The 6184-nt window shown below is 39.5% G+C and overlaps 1 long non-coding RNA gene across 1 annotated transcript in view; it reads left to right on the forward strand.

Moving 5' to 3' along the window:
• The window catches only part of LOC111812190, a 21085-nt gene extending 16118 nt beyond the window's left edge, over positions 1-4967 (forward strand). Inside the window, exons 2-3 of the long non-coding RNA XR_002817764.1 lie at positions 1720-1819; positions 4771-4967. This is a non-coding gene — a long non-coding RNA (uncharacterized LOC111812190). The remainder of the gene's footprint in view (positions 1-1719; positions 1820-4770) is intronic.
• Positions 4968-6184: the final 1217 nt, after the last annotated feature.

The raw sequence follows: 6184 nt of genomic DNA on the forward strand, positions 1-6184 counted from the left end.
AACCACTTTGAATACACAGATACAAAATGGACATTCATCTGTATACCCATTTTTTTTGTTCCGTTATTTGAATATTATAGGTGTGTAAACTCAGTAAAATATTCTAAAAGAGTCCAGTAGCCTATAATAGCATTGGGTCTTCTGTTTAACTGGCAATGTCAGAAATTGTTGACCTGAATCCCCCACTGTTCATTGACTCTTAATGATTATAGCTATTCCTGTGGCTATTTTGGTTGGCTAGAATTCATTTTCCTCTTTAAGGAAATTCCCTTTTTCATGTTCTTTGAAGGTAATACTATAACTCTATAAAGTTAAAGCCTCCCCCCACTACTGCAGAGGAGCAAAGGGGTGGGTGTGTGCCTTTGGCTTTGCCAATCAGATGCTTGCTCCCAGGCCTCGCCCTTGGAAAAATGAACCCCAGTGTGGAGACAATCAGGAGGCTCATTCTTTATAGGATGGGGGTGGGGCAGAGGAATGTATTTCTCTAACTATTCCATTAGGAATTATACCCTTTTTTAAGGCAGTCTTGTACCCCTTCCTAATTTTATTTTCTACTGTCTGATGTAATTTTAATTCATTTGTTTATTATCTGCTCAGATATATGCTACTGGAAGATGCAAGTTACACAGTTAGTTACTCCAGTGTCCCAGGTGTTCTTAAGTTCTTAGTGCCGAGCTGAATGCATAAGTTGTTCCCTAGCCTCCTGGCATCTCTTGAACTTGTGTGGAGTCTGTATTACTCTTTTGAGCAGGTTATCCAGATTCAGTTTCTTTTTTATGTAGAAAAATGTAACTTCATTACAGGTTTTACCCACAGACTATCCACAGTCACATTAATTCGTTTGCAATCAAACCTTTATGTATTTCAGCAAAGGACAGCATCTAAAAAATTACTTGGCTAGAAACTTGGCATTGCTGCCTGTCATTCACTCCTCAGACTTGGGAATCAGACAGTTCTGCGGTACCGTGTGTTAGAATCCCAAGAAAGCTGCTTACTTAGCTGTGTGATTTTGGGAGACATAAGCCCTTGGATTCATGTTTTGCTTTTCTAATCTGTGAAATAACACCAGTTTTGCTCAGCAGTTTTGAAGAGCATGTAGGCTATTAGATGACTGTTGTTACCAGTTTGTGTTGATGATGCCTCAAGATGGTTCCCTCCCTCAGCTCTTTGCCTTCACTCAGGCTTGAATGGTTTTTGATTTGGACTATTACTGAAATCTTTTTTTTTTTTTAACCAGTTTCCCTTTCAAAAGTCCTCAACTGCCATCACAGTTTTCTTTCTAGAGTAGATCTGTTGTTTGGTGACTGTGATCAATGCCTGTAGAATGAAGTCCAAACTCTCAAACATGATACTTGAAGATTGTTAACAGTATAGGTTCAAACTGCTTTCCCAGAGTTGTTTCATGTAACATTAATTTAATAAACATTTGTGCCAGGTAGCGTAGCTCATGGCTGTAATCTGAGCACTCAGGAGGCTTGGTGGGAAGATTGAGAGTTGGAGCCTACCCTGGGTACATAGTGAGACCTTGTCTGAAAAAAACCACAACAAGAAAAAAAATGTCTATTGGATGCCAGGAACTAATACATTTTAATAGGGGGAGTGGCCAATAAAAACAATAAGCTGGTCACAGGTAATGAGTATTGTAGCCCATTTTGTGCTATGACAACAGAATACCTGAGACTGGGTAGTTTATAATAGACAGAAATTTATTTCTCACAGTTTTTGGAGACTGGGAAGTTCCAGATCAAGATGGTGGCATTTTGCGAGTGCCTTCTTGTGGTGTCTTCAAATGGTGCACGGCCAAAGGGTGAGAGTGGAAGTAAGTGAACTGAGTCTTGTGAGTTCTTCCTATGTCTGTTTGTTCAGTAGGGCTCAGGGTCTAACCACCTCCTGTGAGTCCTTCCCTCTAAACACTATGGTGTTGAAGATTAAATTTCCAGTACTTTAATTTTGGAGCATACATTCAGACCATGGCAATGGCTGAGATTTCAACCTAATGTTTGTCATCTCTTTTGTACTTCTGTCACTCACCATACAAGGGATGTGGTTCAGGAAGCCATTATTCTGATTTCAGCCTGAAGGTCAGAACAAGATGTGTGGTTTGCAGATCCCAAACCTGATCTACAGCCTTGAGCTGAGTGAGGCTGAGGCCAAACAAGGTTTGCCAAGTGTAGCACATCAGACTGCCAGCCCGTAGTTATGTGAGACATGAATACTTATTGTAACTCACTGAGCCTTGGGTTCGTTTGTTATCTTAGAAAAACTGGAATGATACAGGTGCAGAACCAGTAGACCTTGTTTATGGTGTGTGTGTGTGTGTGTGTGTGTGTGTGTGTGTGTAGGGGGAGGTTAAGGAAAAGAAGGGAATCAAGACCTCTGACTTGCATTATAGAATGGAGAAAGATGTCAGTTATCAAAATAGAAAAGATAGATAGGGAAGTAAACTTGGGTAAAAGAACCAAGAGATCTGTTTTAGACACTTATAGATGTTAGAGTATGGTAATTACTACTGAGCAAATAACTTCAAAATAGCAGTGACTGAATACAATAGATTTTCCTTTTGTTGTTCAGCTGAGTGACTTGGAGCAGTCCTGTCTGAATATAAAAAAATAAAAATAAAATGGGACTAGGGATGCAGCTCAGTGTGAAGACCCTGGGTTCAATCCCCAGTACTAGAAAACAGAAAAAGAAAAAACTTTCTTTAACCAAAGATTTTCATTAAAACTTCTCAATTAATAAAAATCCATCTCTGAGGCAAAAATAATAATAAAGGTATTGCCTTCCTCTTCTGCCTGTTACTTTAATTATCCTTGAAGTAGCTGCCATTAGTTGGAAGCTAATTTTTGATTTTTTCAAAAAAAACTTGTTTACACAAAATATTTCTACTATATTTATAGTTGTTTTACTCTTTACAATATACCTTGCTAGTCTTTTCCATCAGCATTCAGAGAACTTTTGTTCTCTTTAATACTGGCATTTCTGTAAAGCACATGGCTATTCCTGTGCTTTGCTTAGCTAAACCCATGTGGAGGTCAATTTAGTGTGTTGTATTTTTTTTTCTTATAAATATTGAAATCAGATGTAAAAGTTTTCTCTGGAAAGAGTCCTTGAATTTATCCATTCATGTAGGAAAATGACAGTGTCAGTCATATCCAAGGCTGCTCAACTGCACAGCTCCAGCTGTGCTGTGGGCGTTCTTAGGCTTGGTGGTGCCCTGTGTCTGCTGCCTGTTAGTTGCCTAGGATAATCACGTGTCACTGTTAGGATTACTTCTTCACTTTTGTGCAAGGCTGAGAATTTTAGTCTATCTGTCTTTCTGTGTGTGTGTCTGTGTGTGTGTGTATGTGTGTGTGTGTGTGTGTGTGTGTGTGTGTGTATGTGTTTTAACTATTGCCTTTCAAACTTTCATTTTGGGTTGGTGAGATGGCTCAGTGGTCTAAAGCACCTACTTGGAGCAAACTTAGCAAAGCACAGGGATCACGGTTCAATCCCCCAGCACCACATGCCAGCCAGTCCCGCCCCCTGGTGGGCTGAGCTGGCCACACACACACACACACACACACAAATAAATAAAATTAAAAAAAAAAAAAAGAGATATCCTGAAAAAAAAAATTCTTTAAAAAAAAAACCAAAAAACAAACTTTCATTTTATTATCAGTAGTTCATTCCTCCTGGGGAGCTGGCACCTGTACTTAATACAGTGAATTCTTTTTACATCCCCTTCTCCTCTTACCCTTTCTTTCTTCCTCCATCTCTTGGTCCTCTTCCTGTTTTGTAAGACTGCTTATATATTTTATTTTGCTTATTTTTCAATTTTGCATTTATTACTTGAGTTTACTATTCCTTATTTTGTCTACTGTATAGAACTGTAAATTAAGGACACTTGGAGCTGGGGAGATGGCTCAGTAGAATATGCGCTTCCCTGGCAAGCACAGGGGCCTGAGTTCAATCCCCAGTTCCGCAAAAAAAAAAAAAAGTAAATGTTTTCTATTTTTGTATTACAAACATCTCTTCCCCAATTTGTCAAAGAGTTTCAGGCTTGAATTTATTTACTTTTGATCAAAGAAACTTATACATTTGGGCAAATTTATCAAACTTACCTTACACCTTACTGGCCAGGTGTCCTTGGAAAAGCCTTTTCCACGCCAGGATCCTCTACAAACTTACGCATGCATGCATTGCTTTATTCAGAAATCATATGGATTTATTTTATGTAAATTCTTTGATACAGTTGTAATTTCAGTGGAGGGAGCTGTAAATCTGTCTGTATGTTTACTAAGAAATTTTAGTTCCTCCAGCACTGTTTTACCCCATAGGCTAGATTACATATCAGTCTAGATTACATATCAGTCTTCTGATTAGAAGTGACACCTTTAATATGAACTAAAATGCCATACGTGTTTAGGTCTGTTTCTGTATTCTCTATCTTATTCCACTGATGTCTTTTCATTCTCCAGTAATAGACTGTTTATCATGGTAGCACTATCTGGGTTAAAAGGAATCAAAGTTGAGCCTTGTGTATTTCAAGCACATAATTTATCATTGAGTAATACTTCCAGCCACCAAAACATTACTTTTCTTTTTACATTTAAATTGTTTTAAATTAATTAAAAAAGTTAAACAAAACAAAACAAAACAAGGGGCCGGGGAGATGGCTCAGTAGGATAAGTGCTTGACTGGCAAACGCAAGGATCTGAGTTCAATCCCCGGTTCCGCGAAAAAAAAAAAAAAAAAAAGTTTTTTTTTTTTTTTTTTTTTTTTTTGATACAGGGTCTTGCTACACAGTTTGGACTCGTAGTGATCCTCCTGTCTCAGCCTCTCTAGCACTGGGATTACAGCTATGTGCCACCATGCCCAGTTTGGGGGCTGGCTCAATGGGCCTGGGTTCCTGGGTGTAGTGGTTGGTTGATTGTATCAACTTAAGAAGCTAAGAGCTTAGCTCAATTGGCTCAGCAGTTGCACACCCTAGAGTGACTCATCATTTAAAGGAGAATGAGGAAGGATAGAGGGTTCCATTCTTCCTCCGAGGAGCTCCAGTCCTCGCCATCAGCTTGGACTTCATCTCCTGGCTCTAGCACAGACTCTTGGCTTCTTCTTTGGATCCTTCAGCCTTCCATCATAGATCCATAGGCCTCCTGATACAGACTTGCACAGAACATTGCAGTGGTCTCTAGACCTTGAATGGAATCCTTCAGTCTCCGGTGTGCAGATGCCTTCTGCACGCTTCCTCATCCAACTCTGCGGCTGAGCATTGTAAGCTAATCTGTACATCTTGTGTTATATGTGTACCTCTAGTAAAACCCTGACTGATACAGATTTTGGTACTGAGAGTGACTCTAGAGGAACAGAATATAATGATGGCATTTTTAAATGGCTTCAGTTCTTGGTGTTGGTTCCGTGATTTGATGAGACTAAAGACAACATGGTCTCTCCTGATCTTAAGGAGTATATTGATAATCCTTTGTGCAAGCTGTTTATACTAATATGCCCTTTAGATCCATTTGATTATCCTCATTTGCCACTTGTGAGATGTCAGGAATTTAGCAATTCTGTACATAGCAATTTTGAATTTCTTTGGCAGAGTAAGGGATAAAATAATGCCGGCTGGTTGGTCTTAGCCTCACTGGGTAAACTTATGAGGTAAAAATAAGAAGCTCAAAGAGTTGATAAGAAATGTAAAGGTTTCTCAGTGTGTCCTGAAATATAATATCCTCTCTTTTGGCCACAAGGCTGAAATTGCAGAAACTCACATGCAGACCCTCATAATTTGACTGGTGGAGCTGCAATGTAAATTTAATGCTCAGCCTCGGAGGGTATCTGAAGCAAAAGTGAGGGCACTGATTGGAAAAGAATGGGATCCTATAAATTGGGATGGAGATGTGTGGGAGGATCCTGAGGAGGCTGAGGATGTTGAGTTTCTGGATGCTAATGAGATTGTTGTGTGAGAGGAAGAGACTTCCCCACCACGTCTCCATTTAATTCTCCTATTTGGCCTGTGCAGAAGACAGATGGGTCTTGGAGAATGATGGTAGATTACCATAAACTGAATCAGTTTACTCAATTGCAGCTGTGGTGCCAGATGTGGTTTCCATGCTTGAGCAGATTAACACATCTCCTGGTAGTTGGTATGCAGCTGTTGATTTGGCAAATGCCTTCTTTTCCATACCTATCCATAAGGACCATC

The sequence above is a fragment of the Octodon degus genome, unplaced genomic scaffold, assembly GCF_000260255.1.
Source record: "Octodon degus isolate 3935 unplaced genomic scaffold, OctDeg1.0 scaffold00116, whole genome shotgun sequence".
Lineage (NCBI taxonomy): Eukaryota > Metazoa > Chordata > Mammalia > Rodentia > Octodontidae > Octodon > Octodon degus.